Below are 18,871 nucleotides of genomic sequence, written 5' to 3' on the forward strand. Positions count from 1 at the left end.
GCTTTCCTGCTGGGGAACAAGGGGCACTAACCCAAGCTTCTTGTGCTGGGATTCTGGGGCTTGGTCACTGGCTTTGTGTGTTGGGGCCTTAGATGCTGACAGTTGGAGGCTGTAGGCTTCTGGCAGTTTACCTGGTGTTGGGCTAGAATCAGCAACACTGGAGCTCTAGGGGTAGGGATGGGTAGTCAAGGCTCTGGAGGGTACCTGCTCACCTGGGTCTTTTGCTTTCTTTAGCTCCTTGCAGATGGATGTTTCGCTGCTGCAGGATGTCTCTCCACCTGGGGCTTCCCCCCTTGGAGCTGTGCTTCCCAGGGTTTTGCTGAAGCACAAGGAGACTTGGCTGCTGGAGAACACTGTGGCATGTGGTGGTTTTCTGAGTCGGTTTTCCAGTGGCTCCCCTCCCTGTACTGAGGCACTCTGGGTTCCTGGTGTTGGTGCTTGCCTGCTCCACCACCTGGGGTTCAGGATCTGCCCTGGTATACTGAGGTGGGGCTTTCTGCTAGCTTGTAGGGATGTCTTCCTTTCTGTACTGCTTCCCCTCTCCCAGGGCAAGAGGGGCCTTTCTCATTAATCCTTCAAGCTTCCTGGGCTATAGGACTGCTGCACCCCATCTTTCTGCTGGTTCAGCTGTTCCAGGGTTTTTCCTGGGGTGATATTTTCTGGGCTTTCTGAGGTTAACAAGGGATGGTGAGAGCAACTTACTTCTTATTCTGCCATCTTGGCTCCCAGAAGCAGAAAAAAACAGCACTTTTGCAAATAAAATTTTATTTAATCCTCACAACAACCTTTCAATATAGGTGCTATAATTATCTTCATTTTATAGTTGTGGAATCTCAGGCAAACAAAAGTTTCATGATCTACCCAAGGTCACACAACTTACTATGTCCAGATTTGAACTTGTGTCTTCCTGATTCTAGGTCCAGCACTTTCACCACTAAGCCATCAGCTGTATCTGCTTATCTGGTAGCTGAGTGACCATGGATTGATGACATCACCTCCTTGAGTTTCATTTCTTCACCTCTAAAATGGAGATGATATTATATGTAGTAACTCCTTAACATAGTCATTGTGAAGGTCAATCAACAAGTCTTAATTACAAACCTACTATGTGTCAGGAACAGCAGTAATTGTTGGGGATACAAAGACAAAAGCAAGACAGTCCCTGTCCTCAAGAAGCTTATACCCTATCTCAGAAATAAGAGAGAGGTTATACAGTACTTTGGAAAGCTCCAAATGCTATGTGAAGAGCAATTATTCTTATTCTTAGTAGTAGGAGTTAGGACCCAGATCTCTTGATTCTTATTTCAAGAGTTTTTTCCATTGTACTATGCTTATTCCCATTTTTTCCATAAGATTTCCACTAAACTGGCCTGGCTACTACATATAGTTTCTTTTCTTCATGTGGTTGGACCCTCTGTTTACATCACTACTTTATAGGAAATCTGTTCTTTGTCTCCATGCACAATTTCTCCAAGAACATAGGGGTTTCAGAGAGGCCATCTGGCAAGTATGGACAGTGGCCAAAATTTTACTAATTGCATAAGTGCTCTGACTTGGATTTTTAATGGATTTGGCATGCCTAATTAGTACATACCACATGACATCTTTTAAGTTATTGCTGTTAAAGGCTTGAGCTCCAGCCAGAAGACCAGAGTTCCTTCAGAGGTTGAAGTTGCTGCTGTATTTAACTAAATGTAGGCAAAATGATGACAGTCAATGTTTCTTTTTCTATTGGAGATGTACTGTGCACACTTGTGCTCCCTCCTGAGGGAGTACCACAGTGACCATGAAAGGGACAGATGGAGAATGGAAACATTCATTTATCTAGTTTGAATGACCTTGGCGATAACTCTTCTGATGGCTCTGAGCCTTTGGCAATTGTTTTTCTATCCACATTTCAGGCACCAGGCACTTAGGCAAACAGAAGAAACATATGCAGGCCTCTGAATTTGCCTCTTAGGCCCCCACCTGTTTAATTTTGCTTTGTGGTAGGCAGGCACCTGAGAGTATGCCCAGCCTTCATCAGAGAAACAAAATTTTACATGATTATGGAAAGTTACTTAGCCATGCTTATCTCTACCAACTGGTCAACACAAAATTTTGCTTCTAGTCAACTTGGCTTGACTATGTTTCACATGCAACATGTTTATACCCAGGGTAGACTCATTAAATTTGGGAGATGAATGGCAAGGGATCTCAGGGGCTATCTAATCCAACTTGTCTTCAAAAGGAAGTGATCATACAGACCCTATTTAGGGAACACCCTTGCTGCCTACTCTACTTTGGGCCAACTTGAATTGTAAGGAAATTCTCCCTGACAAAAAAAAAACCTACACTTACCTCTTCGAAGCTTTTATCCATCATTCCTGTTCCTACCCTCTGGGATACATAAAATAAATCTAATCTCTTCTATGCATGACAGCCCTTTAAATATTTGAAGATATCCTTCCCCACTCCAAAACACACACACACACACACACACACACACACACACGCACACACACACACACACCCCTTCTCTTCTCTGAACTAAACATCCCTAGTTCCTTCAACTTATCCACATATGATATTATGATATAGACTCCAGACCATTTACTCTCCTGGTTGCTCTATTCTGGATACATTCCAGCTTATTAATGTCCTTAAATTATAGACCTCAGAGGTCATCAAAGTCAAATATTTTTCAAAGCAGAAGTATCACCTGAAATATCCCCTAAAAGCAGACAGCCCCTACTGAAATATCTTTAATCATAAATGACTCACTACTAAAAGGGACAAGTAGGTGGCCCAGTGGATAGAATGGATAGGGCCTGGAGTCAGAAAAACTCATCTTCATGAGTTCAAATCTAGCCTCAGACACTTACTAGTTGTGTGACCTGTTTACTTCAGTTTCCTTATCTGTAAAACAAGTTGAAGAAGAAAATGTCAAACCACTCTGTATCTTTGTCAAGAAAACTCCAAATATGGACACAAAGAGTTGGACACAACTGAAATGACTGAATAACAACAACCTTACTTAAAGATGTAGCCATGTACATTTTTGATAGCTCTAAATACTGGAAAATTTTATTTTACTTTGAGGCAAAATGTACTAATTTTGGTAACCCAACCTTCTTGAAAGCTCTTCCAATAGGAAGTCTTTTGAAGGCTCTAACAGACTGTAATGCCGTTTGGTAGATGCCAAATGACTGAGTATATGTCTGCCATTCAACAAGTATCCAAGTTAAGTTCAGAAACACTCATCTCCAGGTTGGCTACAGGATTATGTACTCTTTTTTAAATTGTTTTTGGCCATATAAATTCTGGAAGAGCATATTCAAAGTTAGAGGGGGTACTAACACCAACAGAAGTATGCATCGAAGCATCAAGGTATTCTACTGAAATGAACATCCTTTTAATTTCTACCCTTTAGTGTTGTTATGTTATTTTATCTTTTGGGGGTATGTACAACTTCCCCAACCCCCAATTTATAAGTTCAAAGTTGGCTTTGATGCTTTTCTTTTATTTACCCCAGTCCAATCATTGACAGAATGTGACTTATTTTACTTACTGATGCATCACTTGCATCCGTCCCTATCCATTCATCGACATAGCCACAAGTAGAGCTCAAACCTTAATCGTCTCTCACCTGACTATGGGAATAGACACCTAATCGATCTTCCTCAACCCACCCTCCAAATGGCTACTAAATGAATTTTCCCCTAGCATAGGTTTAACTACATGACCCTTATTCCTACTCAAAACCATCCTATGGCTCCTAAATACTTACAGGATAAAATATCCATTCCTCTGGCTGGCACTTAAAGATAGATGGTCACAGAGTCTTATCTCTTAATAATCCCTTTGACAAATTCTATGAAACCCTTTATATGTGATAGCTATACATATATACACATATGTGAACATACACATGTGTATATATGTATGTTACATATGCATTTACAGATATACTATATATATATACACATACCTAATTTGGTCATACATACATATATATGAATATATTTGAATTGTATGTTTTCTCTCCCCCTTTTTTGTTGGTAAATGTTTAACAATCAGTTCTGCAAAAAGCAGGATACGCTTTAATCTGCATTATTAACATTTCTTCCCTTTCTTTTCTTAAGTTTAGACAATCAACAAAACAATAAACCAAAGGCCTGATTTGTGCTTGCAGATTTCTGAGGTGTAAATGCTCCCACAGAAAATTTAATAATAAGCTCTCCCCATGTCTTTGTATTTCCAATGATTCAACCGATACACATTCCTGTCAATTTCTCATTTCATTGCTTAATCTCCTACCTCCATATATTTTCACAGGATATCCCTCAGGCCTGGAATGTGATCCCTTGAGTATTTAATTTAAGTGTCATATTTTCTCTGAAGTCTTCTTTTGTCACTCCAGGACTTAGATCTCTCTCTCTCTTCTCCCCTCCCTCCCTCTTTCCTCCTCCTTCTTTTTCTCCTCCTTCTCCTCCTCCTCCTCCTCCTCCTCCTCCTCCTCTTCCTCCTCCTCCTCCTCCTCTTCCTCCTCCTCCTCCTCCTCCTCCTTCTTCTTCTTCTTCTTCTTCTTCTTCTTCTTCTTCTTCTTCTTCTTCTTCTTCTTCTTCTTCTTCTTCTTCTTCTCTCTCTATTTCTCTCTCTATCTCTCTACATCTCTGTCTCTGTCTCTCTGTCTCTTTTTTCTTTCTCTCTGTCTCTGTTGTTGATTCTCTCTCTCTCTCCACCCTCCTTCTCCCATCCCTTTCAATGCCTCTGTTTCCTTCCCTCTCCTCCTCCATTTTCCTTATATTACATTCATTTGAGTAAACATGCTCTCTGCCAAAGGCAGTAGAAAATAACCTCACTAAATACACCAAATATTTCTTTTTGACCTTTTGCATCCCCTGTCACCTGTAGTGTCTTGTGCTGGAAGATCTTAATAAATGTCTAGTGGATTAAATTTGGGTGGTACTGGACATCATGAATGTGTGTGACCTGAGAAATGGAAAGTGCCCTGAGGGCATGAGATGTTTTCAATGTTGTCTTTGTGCCTGCAGTGCCTAACACTTTGTCTGGCACATAGTAAAGCATATAGTGAAGTGTTTAGTAAAAACTAGCTGAATTGACTCATATCTTAGTTCTCTGTGCGGAATGATAACACCTGCCTTGCCATGAATGCAACCCTGACATGGCCATTTTTAGAAGTCAGAAATGAGGCTCTTGAACATATTTTGACAAAATCATTTCATGACCTTTAGCCTTTTATTGATCACTGGAAATAAAATTCCCCAATCAGAAGATGACCAGTTTTTTTGGGTAAGGAACCAGAGAACTTGGCTTCAAATCCTTCTTCTGTTGCTTATTATCTGTATACCCTTTGTTGTTATTCAGTTGTTTCCATCATGTCTGATTTTTCATGAGCCCATTTGGGATTTTCTTGGCAAAAATACTAAAGTGGCTTGCCATTTCCTTTTCTAGCTCATTTTACAGATGAGGGTTTCAGGCAAACGGGGTTAAATGACTTGCCTAGGGTCACACAGATAGTAAGTGTCTGAGGCTAAATTCAAACTCATGAAGACAATGGGGCATGAAGACAAGCCGAACCCAGGACTCTACTCACTGTGCAACCTCGCTGCCCATATACCTTTAGGAAAGTCATTAAACCTTCCTATAGAGATCTCTGGATCTCAGTTAGCTCATTTTAAAAGTGAATACTTTAAGAAGCTACTATGAGTCCTAGCTCTAAATCTATGATCCCACTTTTCAAAATGCAAAGTGTTGTATGAGTCATCTATCCATATTTATAGGAAGAATAGGAAGCTGCCTATGGAGTTAGATTTCAGGATCTCCAAAAGACTCCTATCATCCTAAAATATCTCTTCCATCTTCCTTCCATGGTGTTTAAATTCCAACTATTAGGAATTTCTTCTATGTTAAAGTCACTTGTAAAAATACTAATATATCTCAGGATTAATCACGTTATGCTTTTATCAGCCATTAACACCAATTGTACAGTTGCTTATCAGATTAGCTTCAATTGTCTAGTAGGGCCTTGAAAAAATAGAGTAAAAGAGGGGCTGGAAAGTGATCTGGAGCATGGTTCTGCTATCTAGGAAGGCAGATTAGAGCAGTGTGCAAGGGGAATAGAAATGGAAAATAAATTTTGTCTACTCTATCATCTTGCCTAAGGTACCTTTGATTCCTATAATGTATAAGAAGGGTTGGTTGCTACAGTACTGAGTGTAGATGCTTTGGTTTCTTAATGGACCCTAACATGTTTAGGAGGAGACCCAGTTACCTTCATCTTGCCTCCTTCCCACCCATCCCATGTGGAAATACATCTCATCTTAATTTTGAATCTTCCCCAGCGGTGGCTAATACAAGGATGACATGATCTTGTGGCAGTCAAAGGCACAATTCCCTAGGTCCCTTTGTGCTAATCTCCTATCTCTCTCTCTCTCTCTCTCTCTCTCTCTCTCCCACAAATTTATTCATTATTATCAAAAGAAGCATAGGAAGAGCTCAGTCAATAGTTCAGACTAGTGACATAATACCACCATGCCTTGCATGATGTACCTGTATGAAAATTAAGTGAATTTAGGCCAAATGTGATTATTAGAATTTTATTACTACACTTCATGTTCATAAATATATTATTGTTGTGGTTGTTGTTGGGGGGAGGGAATACAAAGATGCAGTCTGCCCCATTGTCCCCAGGAATTTTTTTTCTCAGATAAAGGATCAAAGTTCTACCTGCACTTACCATCTCTACATTTAAACTAGCACTCAAAAGCTCATCAACTCTCTTTCCCCTATCCAGTCATTGAATCTCCTCTTTACCCATAGGGACTTAACCTGTAATTTCAATAGCATTGGCCCTGGAGGACTCCTAGGTGAAGAAACTCCCCTTACCTATATGGGTCAGTACCTTTTCTGCAACATAAAGCCTTAGAGAGTTGCCTTAAGCACGTGACTTGTCTAGGGTCACAAAGTCAGTTATGTGCCAAAGGCAGGTATGAATCCCAGTCTTTCTAGCTTCATGGATTGTTCTCTATTTACTTGGTTACACAACCTCTATAACCATTCTACATTGAGCAAATTGAACTTCAGGCTGGTTGGGTGCCTGGTCAAATATGTGGCAGGTGTCAGAAAGAGGATTCACAACTTGTCATCCTGCAGCCAATATCAGGGAGAGGATTTACAGCTAGTCATCCTGAAGCTAGTTTCAGCTACAAGTCATTGCCTCATTTACATCTTCAAAGTCTGACAAGTAGGTACCTATTTATTTGTGGAATGGATGAATGGCTGGAGAATGGATAGATATTGAATGTCACAGATGTTTGTGCAGAGTTGAAATGATGTTTCTCTAGTGGTTAAAAACTTGAGCAGTATGTATATGTGACTGACTAATTCTCTCTTCTAGTTGAGTTTCAATCAAAGAGAGATCTCTGGGATCTGGGGAAAAGCAGTCATGTATGTAGGAAAACATTGGCTTGTGAGTAAGAAGGCCTGGCTGTGCCACTAACAATTTGTGGGTTCTCAAGAAAGTCATTTCCCATCTCTAGACCTCAGTTTCCACATTGTTAAAATGAGGAAATTGACCTTGATGATATCTAAATGAGTTCTTAACTTGAACTTTACATGATTTAATGAGTTTATGACTCTGGGACATATCCTGTTGTGCTCTGAGAGAGGTGTTGAGAGTCCATCCTCTTTGTTTTTCCAAGATCATTGAGCACATCATTTCTTATAGCACAATAGCATTGTATCACAATCATATACCACACCTTGTTCAGCCATTCCCCAATTGATGGGCATCTCAACAATTTCTAGTTCTTTGCACAAAATAATGAAAAGTGAAAGGAACAAAACCAAGAGAACATTGTAAAAGTTACAGCAATATTATTTTAAGAATGACTTTGAATGAGGAAATCATTTTGATTATTATAAATATCCAAATTAACTATAGAGGACATGAAGAAAGACACCATCTACATTCAAAGAAAGAACTGATAAATAGAAGCATGTTTAGAATAATTACATATATATATATATATATATATATTTGTGTCTAATAGTAGCCATCATTAGGGTGGGGATGGAGAAAGAAGAAAAAAATAAATCTACATGATAACTTTAATACATATTTAAAAAGAATAGCAAGTTGTAGATAATAGATTTGCAGTTTCATGCGCAATTATCTTTTTTATTATACTTTGTTATTATGCTTGTTTTATTCTACAAATTAAAAATAAAATGAAAAATGAAAAAAGAGAGTGTATCCTTCTGAGCCCTAGAGAGGTAAATAGGTACCAAACAATTAATGGAAAAGATGGGCTCGCCAAATGCTATAGACTTGTTTCTCTTATATTGCACAGCTTTGAAAATTACCTAAATACCTTTGTTTTCTTTTCACAGCAAAATCCAACTCAATTTCACAAGCATTGAGAAAACACTTATTATGTAGAGGAAAGGAGGAGAGAGACAGATAGAGAGATAGAGACAGAGAAAGATGGAGCAAAAGAGAAGGAGAAAAATGGAGGGAGAGAGAAAGAGAGAGAGAGAGAGAGAGAGAGAGAGAGAGAGAGAATGTAGCATACTTTTCCATTAAAGCATTTTTTCAGTCAAAAATATGATCACAGGTGAAAAGAAACCACAAGGATGAAATACTTAATCTGCCCAAATGGCATTCAATACAAATGAATAATTCGTTTCATTGTTCTTCCCTGTCTAGTCTATTAGTCCCCCAAGAAATAGCCATTACACATTTTTGTGTTCTCACAGAGCTTCTTAGTGCCTCCACTTTATGGCATAATATAATTGGTGATAATCACTTGCCTAGCTAGTAAAGGAGGAAACTGTTAGATCATTTCCCCCACCACCACACATACACATTTAACCATTACTTCAAGTAGTGGTACTCTGGGGATTTGGTTTACAATTTTACTGTCACCAAGTGACTTTGCAACCACTCCTACAATACAACCTGACTTTCAACACAAAGGGAAAAAATACCAACTGTCTCTACAAAGCCAGAGGAAATAACACCTGCAGTATCTTGACAAACAGTGAAGACAGAGGCCTAATGACATGAATCACACTGAGGATAATTGCTCGCCCCCACTAAACCATTGACATTGGAGCAGGCTTTCTCCTGGAAATGTTTTCTTTGTTTCAGCTAGCTTAAATGATCTTCACCTGTTGGCACCTATAATCAAGCCATAGCAATAGATGAAACTTGCACCCTCAGCTCTGGAGCTAAAGTCCATCCTTATTGGTCCACAGAAGTGCTATAGGATGACTGTGTGAAAGTAATGCAATTAAGATGGAGCTTCTCTACCTTCAGAGAAGTAAAGCTAGGTGACTAGATGAAGTAATTAGAGAACAAGCAAGTGCAAACCTGAGGCCAGGTTGTCCATAAGTCAAGTCCATAAGCATTTATTAAGGATTTACTATGTGCCAGACTCTGTGCCAAGTACTAAATATACAAAAAAAGATAATACCTGCCCTCTAGGATTTTATAATCTAATGGGGATACATCATGGAAACAGTAAATCAGATTTTACATGAGACTTGCACATATGTGCAAAAGAAGTTTCCAGAAGGGAAGGCTTACTATAATTTTGAATAATAATCAGTCAACTAGCATTTGCTAAGTATCTACTATGTTCCTAGAATTATGCCTTGCACTAGAAGAATTGATAGATTGCTTTAAGATTTACAAAGTGATTTACAGACATTTTCTCAATTTATCCTCACAACAACCTTGTGAGGTAGGTGCTATTTTATTCCTATTTCCTATTTTACTGATGAAAAAACTGAAGCAGACAGAGGTAGAAACAAAGATATATATGGTATGAGCACGGAGAGAGTACTGTGAGGATGTTTTTGACAAAAGTAAATAGGGCTCTTGGGAGAGTTCCTTTAGCCTTTTTTTAGTGACTCTTCAGAGGAAAACAGATACCTTATTTTCATAAGGACATTTGATGGAGGGTTCCTGTGACATCTTTTTCACACCTGTTTTCCCTATTCCTATGGTGAACAAATTTTCTGATCTCTAATTTGTAAAAGAAAGGGTAAAAGTTCATTGAATGTTCAGTTTTTGGCTTAGTAGATAAAGTTCTGGCCTAGGATTCAGGACCATGCATCAATTTGTTATTTTTAAAAGTTAAGATAAAATGAAGTATAAAGTTCTGAGCATGATCGATTAATTAGGCTAGCAGTAACCAAGAAATTGGGTTGATGGCCTCTCTTAATGACCCAAGACATTGGGTGAGTGCTAACTGGATCTTTTATAACAATTATCAAGATGACAAAGCAAAATCTTGAGCAATGTAGGTATGTCTTCTTCTGATTGACTACGGATGACATAGTCAGAATCCAGAGTTTAAATTCCCCCTTCTGAAACTTCCTTAATCACAGCCAAGACATGTGATTCAAGTCACAAGACAAAGGCTCCTGGCAATGGGAGTAGCTTTTACTGTTCAGTCATTTTTCAATTGTGTCCAATTCTTCACAACCCCATTTGGAGTTTTCTTGGCAAAAATACCACAGTGGTTTGTCATTTCCTTTTCCAGCTCAATTTTACAGATGAAGAAACTAAGGCATACTGGGCTAAGTGATTTGCCTAGGGTGACATAGTAAATATCTGAGACCAGATTTGAACTCACTAAGATGAATCTTCCTGACTCCAGGCCTGGCACTGTTCCAGTTGGCTACAATAATTTAAATGAATGAGATTTGACCTTTTAATTAAATCAAGTTTATCTGGAAAGTGGGAGATGGGTGGGATTACAAAGGTGGATGTAATTACTAGACAAAAGCTTACTTTTCAGGCAAGATTCTCCAGGATTTGGGTGGGAGATGAAGTTTACAAGGGCAAAGGGCTATGGAAAGGGAATATCGGGGCACCTAGGTGGTGCAGTGGATAGAGTACCAGCCCTGAATTCAGGGGGATCTGAGTTCAAATCTGGCCTCAGACACATAACACTTACTAGCTGTGTGACCCTGGGCAAGTCACTTAACCCTAATTGCCCAAAAACAAAAATAAAACAAAAAAGAAAAAAAAAGAAAGGGAATATGAAATCTAGCTTGACTAAGTCTTAGCAAAATAGGATTGAAATCAATTTTTAATTGTACAGATTCAAATGCTGTGTGGTCATAAGCAAGTCACATAACCTCTATGTACCTACTCAATTTCTTCTATTAAGAAATAAGTATAGTATTACTTGTATGATTTACCTCATAGACTGTTCTGAGAATTAAATAAGAAATACTATGATTAATGCCTTGGAGAACTTAAAACATGATAGAAATAACAGTTTTTATTGTTCTTGAAATCTAGATGCTCTTGGATAACCCAAAAGGTGAAATACCTATATTCCAGATGAATTTTCTATCCAATGCTCGTAGAACCAAATTTATGTTCTTAGAAATTCTTAATTCAGTTTAAAAAAACCTTGATTGTTAATCGTGATAATTAAGCTATTAAGCTTTACTCTAGAAATGAACAAGCATACTAATTCTACTTTTCTCATATTCTTTTGAAAATAATGATCCTTCCATACTAAACATTCATTATATTAACAATTCCTAAAAATAATCTTAATTGTGGCTCTTGTTATCCATTTACATATTACATTGAAGCTAGAACATGCTATATAATTATTGTATTCATTAATAGCCAGTACATAATCAAAAAAGGATATCTACCTATTAATTATCAACAAAGTTTCTTTTCCCTCATAAATGTTAGCATTGATAGTAAGATTAATGGTTGGTTAAAATGTTTCATAATTCATTTAAAATTTTGCATGTTATGGCCATAGTTCTGGTACAAAAATGTAAAATCTGTGATAATTTTGATTATATAAAATTTTTAAAAATTTTGCACAAACAAAACCAATGTAACCAAAATTATAAGGAAAGCAGAAAACTGGGGGGGGGGGACTTTTGCAACAAGTATCTCCAATAAAGCCCTCATTTCTCAAATAAAACTGAGAAGTTCTTGACTCATAGAACTGAGTTAAATTTATAAAAATACAAGTCATTCCCCAATTGATAAATGGTCAAAGGATATGAACAGGCAGTTTTCAGACAAAGAAATAGAAAAATGCTGTAAATCACTATTGATCAGAGAAGGGCAAATTAAAACGACTCTGAGGTATCACCTCACGCCTATCAGAGTGGCTAATATGACAAAAAAGGAAAATGTTGGATGTTGGAGGGTAAATTGGAAAACTGGGACACTAATGCATTGTTAGTGGAGTTGTGAACTGATCCAACCATTCTGGAGAGCAATTTGGAACTATGCCCAAAGTGATATAAATCTAAGAATACCCTTTGATCCAGCAATACCACTGCTAGATCTATATCCCAAAGATATCCAAAATAAAAGAGGAAAGGACCTATTTGTACAAAAATATTTATAGAAGCTTTTTTTTGTGGTGGGTAAGAACTGGAAATCAGAGGAATGCCCATCAATTGTGGAATGGCTGAATAAGCTGTGGTATATGATTGTAATGGAATATTCTTGTGCTATAAGAAATGACAAGCAGGATGATTTCAGACAAACCTGGAAAGACTTATATGAACTGATGCATAGTGAAGTGAACAGAACCGGAACATCATACACAGTAACAGCAATATTTTTTGATGGAGAACTGTGAATGACTTGGTTATTCTCAGCATTACAATGACCCAAGACAATCTCAAAGGACTAATAATGAAGCATAATATCTGCCTCCAGAAAATGAAATGATACTGACTGAATATAGACTAAAGGATGCTATTTTTCACTTTCTTTTTTTTTTCTTTTATTTGAGTCTTCTTGTACAAAATGACTAACATGGAAATGTTTTACACAATTGACATGTATAACTTATATCTGGTTGCTTACTGTCTAAGGGGGGGAGGGGAAGAAAGGATAGAATTTGGAACTCAAAACTTCAAATAAAAATGTTTAAAAATTTTAAGTGCAAAATTTGGTGATACTATAGACAGGTTTGTCTGAAATCATCCCAATTACATGTAAAGATAGTTTTCAACATTCATTTTTATAATATTTTGAGTTCCAAATGTTTTCTTCCTCCCTCCCTCCCTCCCTCCTTTTGCTCTTCCTCAATATGGCAAACAATCTAATAAAGGTTTAGAATATTGACTTTTTGATATGTTGGTTAGTTTAGCTGAACCATTGCTTTATCATTTTTATTTTTTTATATATAAGATGGTTTTTCAAGGGGGGACTACATTGAAAAATGTAGATGATGTTGAAAAGATATTAATACAAACTTCTTGAAAAAATGAAAATCACAATGAAACACATAGTAATCCTTCCTTCACATAAATCTTACTTTCAAGTCCTCTTTCTTGAAGGTTTTGGAGGAGGGGAGGGCTAGAAAGCTTGGGATAGAATAGAGAGGAAGAGAAGAGAGAAGCAAAATAGAGAGGAAAGCAATTCCCCTTTTCATTTTTTCCCTGATGCTTCAAGTCAGGCCTTGTTCAGGTCTTTATTATATTCCTGTGCTTACTGCCACAATAGATTGCATTTATGTGGTTATAAACTGTGCACAGAATTGTACAACTTAAGGTTTGGAAGGTTTTATTTGGCACTGAAAAGAAAGGACAGAAATAAAAATAAATGTCTTCCCTTGCTGTACTGTGACTCTGATGATAAGCTTCTCAAGCATAGTCTTCAACCAGGTCTATATGGATGCATATAAATCAGAGTGGACAGCAAAAATAAGTCAGCTCCATTCACCGCCACTTCTTGCTATGGCTAAGCTGTGTAACAGGGAATTAAATCTGGGCTTGTCCCTTATGTGACATTAGAATCCTCTGCAAATCATACTGGACCCAATCTACCACTTCCATCTAACTCACGTGTAATCATATGACTGTCACCTTTGTCTTTTCACTACCATGTGGGAGGCCAGTCATATGTCTAGTGTTCCACTATCTGCCTGATTCTTGTTGCTTTACCCAAGAGAAAGTTTCCAAAATGTAAACCAGTAAATGTTGTTTACAAGGAAGTTACATCTTTCTTTCATTTCAAGCTTGGGAGATTTTAACCAATTGGGAATCAAGAAAGCTTGTCAAATTTATTTAATTAGAATTAAAAGAAAGGAAACCCACTTTCACATTTTTAATCAACAGGAGCCTAATGAGTCATGTTGATTCCTGTGGCTGAGATGCAGTAGGACGTTTCTGCACTAATTTGCTTCATTAATATTCAGTGAAAGATTGCCCAACATTCTTCAGGAGAATGAAAAACCCAAGTGTCCCATAGAAAGTTTGATTTTTTTCCCTATGATGCTAAACAGATGTTTTTTTTTTCTTGGAATGATCTATAGCATATAATATATCTCAGAGGCATTACTTCCTATGTGGTCTCAATCTCACCTCCCTAGTGGATATTTTTCTCCCCTAATTGTGTATATGCTGTTCCTTACATTTACCCTAAATTTGTTCATTGAAATTTCTAACCATAGCTCCACTGGTGTGGTGGTAGCCACTGGTATCCACACATACAAGTGAAGATTAAGTGTAAGTCTTTGGACAACAGAAAAGAGTAAATCGAACACTGGTAAAACCAACCTTGACATTGTTACCATCTGGCTCTCATCAATAAGTCATCAGATAGGTACAAAGGAGTAGGGGCACAATGCTTCTTTTGAGATGCTACCACTTACGCAGTGCCCCTGAATATATTTCCATACTTCAAGGGTCTGTGATTTCATCAGTGTGGGCTTCTCCTCTGTGACTATATATTACTTGCCCTCTGTAGTTATCCTCTATCTTCAGAAAATAGCAATAGTCACCTCTTCTTGTAAGTGGTCCAGTTTGTCTTCCTTGACTTTACAACTCAATAGATGATGATAAAAATTGCTCACACCAAAAAATACATTACCTGAGGCCAATCAAGTGATCAATAATGTCATTGAACTTAGACTGGTCCTTGAATGACAGACATAAGTCCATCTCTAGAGTTCTATATCATCATTGGCTTTTTCAGTAGTCCCCTAAGTTGTATTGTAGCAGCAGCTGGAGAAGAAAAGATTAGTGGGGGACACAGAAGCTGTTTTCAGTTATTTGAAATACTATTATGTGGAAGAGGAATGAGCTTTGTACTGTTTGATAAAACCAGAGGGCAGAAGTAGGAGCAATGGATGGAAGTTGATAGAGGTAATTTAGGCTTGGCATCAAAAACAAAACAAAACAAAACAATATTAGGTTATAAAAGACTGAATGTTGTCACTCAAGACAATTATAAACAAATGGAAGGCACCGAATAACTGTCCTGTGGTGACAATAGAGTAATGGGGATTAAATGGACTTGTTAGCCAGGACACAAACATATCAATGGGTTGCAAAAGCTATCTTCAAGTATTTGAAATGTTGATGTCAGAAAAGTAAATATAATCTATGTTGTAATACTCCAAAGACAGGACTAATAATGCTATGTTTATACCTCTCCTTGCCTAGACTGGAAGCTGAATGAGTACAGAGATCAAACATAGTACTTTGCAAACAATAAGTACTTAATAAATGTTTATTGAGTTATTGAAGGAGGAAATAATAACTCAAGGAGGTAGATTTTTATCTCAGTCAGAGGTAGTACATCAAATATTCAGAACTTTCAGTAGAATGAACCACTTTATGAGGAAGTGAGCTTCTCATTACTGGAAATATTCATGAGATGTCACAAAGCTGGACAGCTGCATCCTAAGGATGCTTGAGAGAATATTTGTGAATTTGATAATGGATTGGGTTAGGTAACCTCTAAGTTCCCTTCTAAATCTCAGATTCTGTGAGTCTAACATTTTGTGAAGTACCACTTGGACAAAAGTGAAAGTGATTTTCAATCTCCTTGAATTACAAATTAATCTCTCCAGAGGTACTTTTGTGCTTGGAATTTATTTTCTTTTCTAAAAGTCAATAATACTTTTCTAAATTAACTTTTATTTAGGAGTGCTTTCAGGAAGAGTCTTGGTCAAATGCAACATGTCAACAAATTGATGAACTTTAGGAAAATAAACATTAGAAAAATAAACATGCTATTAATATGGCACAAAAGCTGAAAGGAAAGAATAGCATAAGTTACTACAACCTAAAGGGGGATAGAAATTCCAAATACAAGGCTCTTATTTTTATAAAGCTCAGTCTCTGATTAAAGAACAAGGTCTGGGTCACTGGCAATTTGAGAAAACAAGTATTTCCTTCTGTGCACTCTACTTCAGAATGACAGTGTTTCTGGTGACCATTAATGTAAGAGAATCATGTGGAAAGCAGTGGAAATATAGATAGATAGATAGATAGATAGATAGATAGATAGATAGAGAAAGAGACATAGATGATAGATAGATGTGTGTGAATTATATATATGTAATTTTTATTTAATATTATTTTTTAAATTGAATTTCAAATTCTTTCCCTTTGTCCTGCCTCTCTACCATCTATTGAGAAGGCAAGCAATATGATATCAGTTATACATGTGAAGTCATGCAAAACATTTCCATAAGCCAAGTTGTAAAAAAAGAAAAGAACTTTTCCCTGCTTGTGACCAGTGAGCAGCCATAAGCAGCAAAGTCTCTCATGACACATTCTATGAAGCTGTGTGGGAAGTCCTGCATGGAACCCAGTGCAAATGCAGAAAATTTTTGGAGACTGTGGAGCTGCAAATCAGTATGAAGAACTATGATCCCCAAAAGGACAAATGTTTCTCTGGCACCGTCAGGCTCAAATCCACACCCTGACCTAAATTTTCTCTGTGTGTCCTTGGAGACCAGCAGCACTGTGATGAGCCAAGGCTGTAGAAATCCCCAACATGGATATTGAGGCCCTGAAGAAGTTGAATAAAAACAAGAGATTGGTCAAGAAGCTGGCTAAAAAGTATGATGCCTTTTTGGCCTGTGAGTCTTTGATTAAGCAAATCCCTCAAATCCTGGGCCCTGGTCTGAACAAAGCCGGCAAGTTTCCATCTCTGCTCACCCACAATGAGAATATAGTGGCAAAGGTTGATGAGGTTAAATCTACTATCAAGTTCCAGATGAAGAAAGTGCTGTGTCTGGCAGTGGCTGTTGGCCATGTGAAGATGACAGATGATGAACTTGTCTACAATATTCATTTGTCTGTCAATTTCCTGGTTTCTCTGCTGAAGAAAAACAGGCAAAATGTGAGGGCATTGTACATCAAAAGCACCATGGGCAAACCCCAGAGGTTGTATTAAATCAACATGATGTTAATAAATGGTGGAAGCTGCTAATGAAAAAGAAAAGAAAAATAAAGTGAAAAAAATATGCTTCAATGCTCCACTCAGAGTTCATCAATTCTCTGTCTAGAGGTAGATAGAATTTTTTCATCATGGGTCCTTTGGAATTGTCTTGGATTATTGCTTTAAGGATAGCTAAGTCGATCACAGTTGATTATCATTATAATATTGCTGTTACTGTGTACAATGTCCTTCTGGTTCTGCTCCCCTTGCATCAGTTAATATAAGTCTTCCTAGGCTGTTCTGAAACAATTTTGCTCATCATTTCTTAAAGCACATTGGTATTCCATCACAATCATATACATGGAAGGATATTTTTGCAAAGCATAGGTAATGACATTCTTGGAAATACTTCCTAATATCAATCAGCACAAATTTATTAAGTGCTTATTATGTTCCAGGCATTGTGATAAGTATTTAGGACACAAATTCAGAGAATGAAATAATCCCTACTCTCAAAGAGCTAATGTATCAAGATCTATTAGATAGGAAAAGAGAGAGATTTAGAGAGCCAGAATAGACTTGGAGTCAAAATACCTACAATTAATATGGTTTCTCTATTCATTGGCCATGTGACTAAAGTTGAATAATTTCTTCTGGCCTTTTGTTCTTCTTACCTCCCATGGCTTTTGCAGGTAAAACACCACATAAGGTGTAGACTGCCACATAAATATGAGAAAATTATTAAGCATAATACTGTAATTTGACAGTTGACTCAGAAAGATAGAAGTTGTAGAGCAAGTGCTGATGTGATTTAGTAGAAGAAATTTCCTTATTGGGATTTTCCTATACCTCTGAAATCATAAAGCTCACTTAAACAAATGTAATGAAAAGACTACAGGAATGAAAAAATATAAGGTTAGTATCTTAGCCTCACTGTTCCTGAGGTGTATAACCCTGGACAAGTTATATAATGGGACACTCAGGTTTCTCATATGTAAAATGAGGACAATAACACTCAAACTATTTCCCTGGAAATAGTACTATTGTAAGTATAAAATGAGATAATATATGCAAAGTTCTTCACAAAATTTGAATCTTTATAGACATACAAGCTATTACCATTGTTACTACTGGCCTCATCAGGGAATGAGATGTTCCATACTAAGACAAGATTACAGCAATGTTTTGGATGGAAATTTTTCTAAAATATATGATACACTTCCTTGGCATCTTAATTGGAGGAGTCTAAACATAATTCAATGTGTTCATGATTAGGTGACCACATGTACATTACTGAAACAGGCTTTGATACTGTGATGCTCTTGGGGGGCTAATGAGGTGATCAAACCATTTACCCCTAAGGCAAAAAGTTCAAGAGTCTGCCCTTTCCTAGTTCTTTTGAGAGAGCTGGTGTATCTTTGAAGGTACCTTTGAAAAAGAAAACATGGACAATACTAAAATGATGAAAGAGATGACAATGGAAGATGAGCTCCTCAGGTCAGAAGGTGTCCAATGCACTATTGGGGAAAATCAGAGGACAACTACAAGTAGCTCCAGAACTAATAAAACAACTGGGTCAAAGCCAAAAGGAGGCACAGCTGTGGATGAATCTGGTGATGAAAGGAAAGTCTGATGCTATAAAGATCAATATTGCATAGGAACCTAGAATGTAAGGTCTAT

The 18,871-nt window shown here is 37.4% G+C and overlaps 1 pseudogene; it reads left to right on the top strand.

The window, feature by feature from the left end:
- Positions 1 to 244: 244 nt before the first annotated feature.
- Positions 245 to 17,206, top strand: LOC114044374 (annotated as a pseudogene).
- Positions 17,207 to 18,871: the final 1,665 nt, after the last annotated feature.

The sequence above is a fragment of the Vombatus ursinus genome, unplaced genomic scaffold, assembly GCF_900497805.2.
Source record: "Vombatus ursinus unplaced genomic scaffold, bare-nosed wombat genome assembly UNPS02014773.1, whole genome shotgun sequence".
Lineage (NCBI taxonomy): Eukaryota > Metazoa > Chordata > Mammalia > Diprotodontia > Vombatidae > Vombatus > Vombatus ursinus.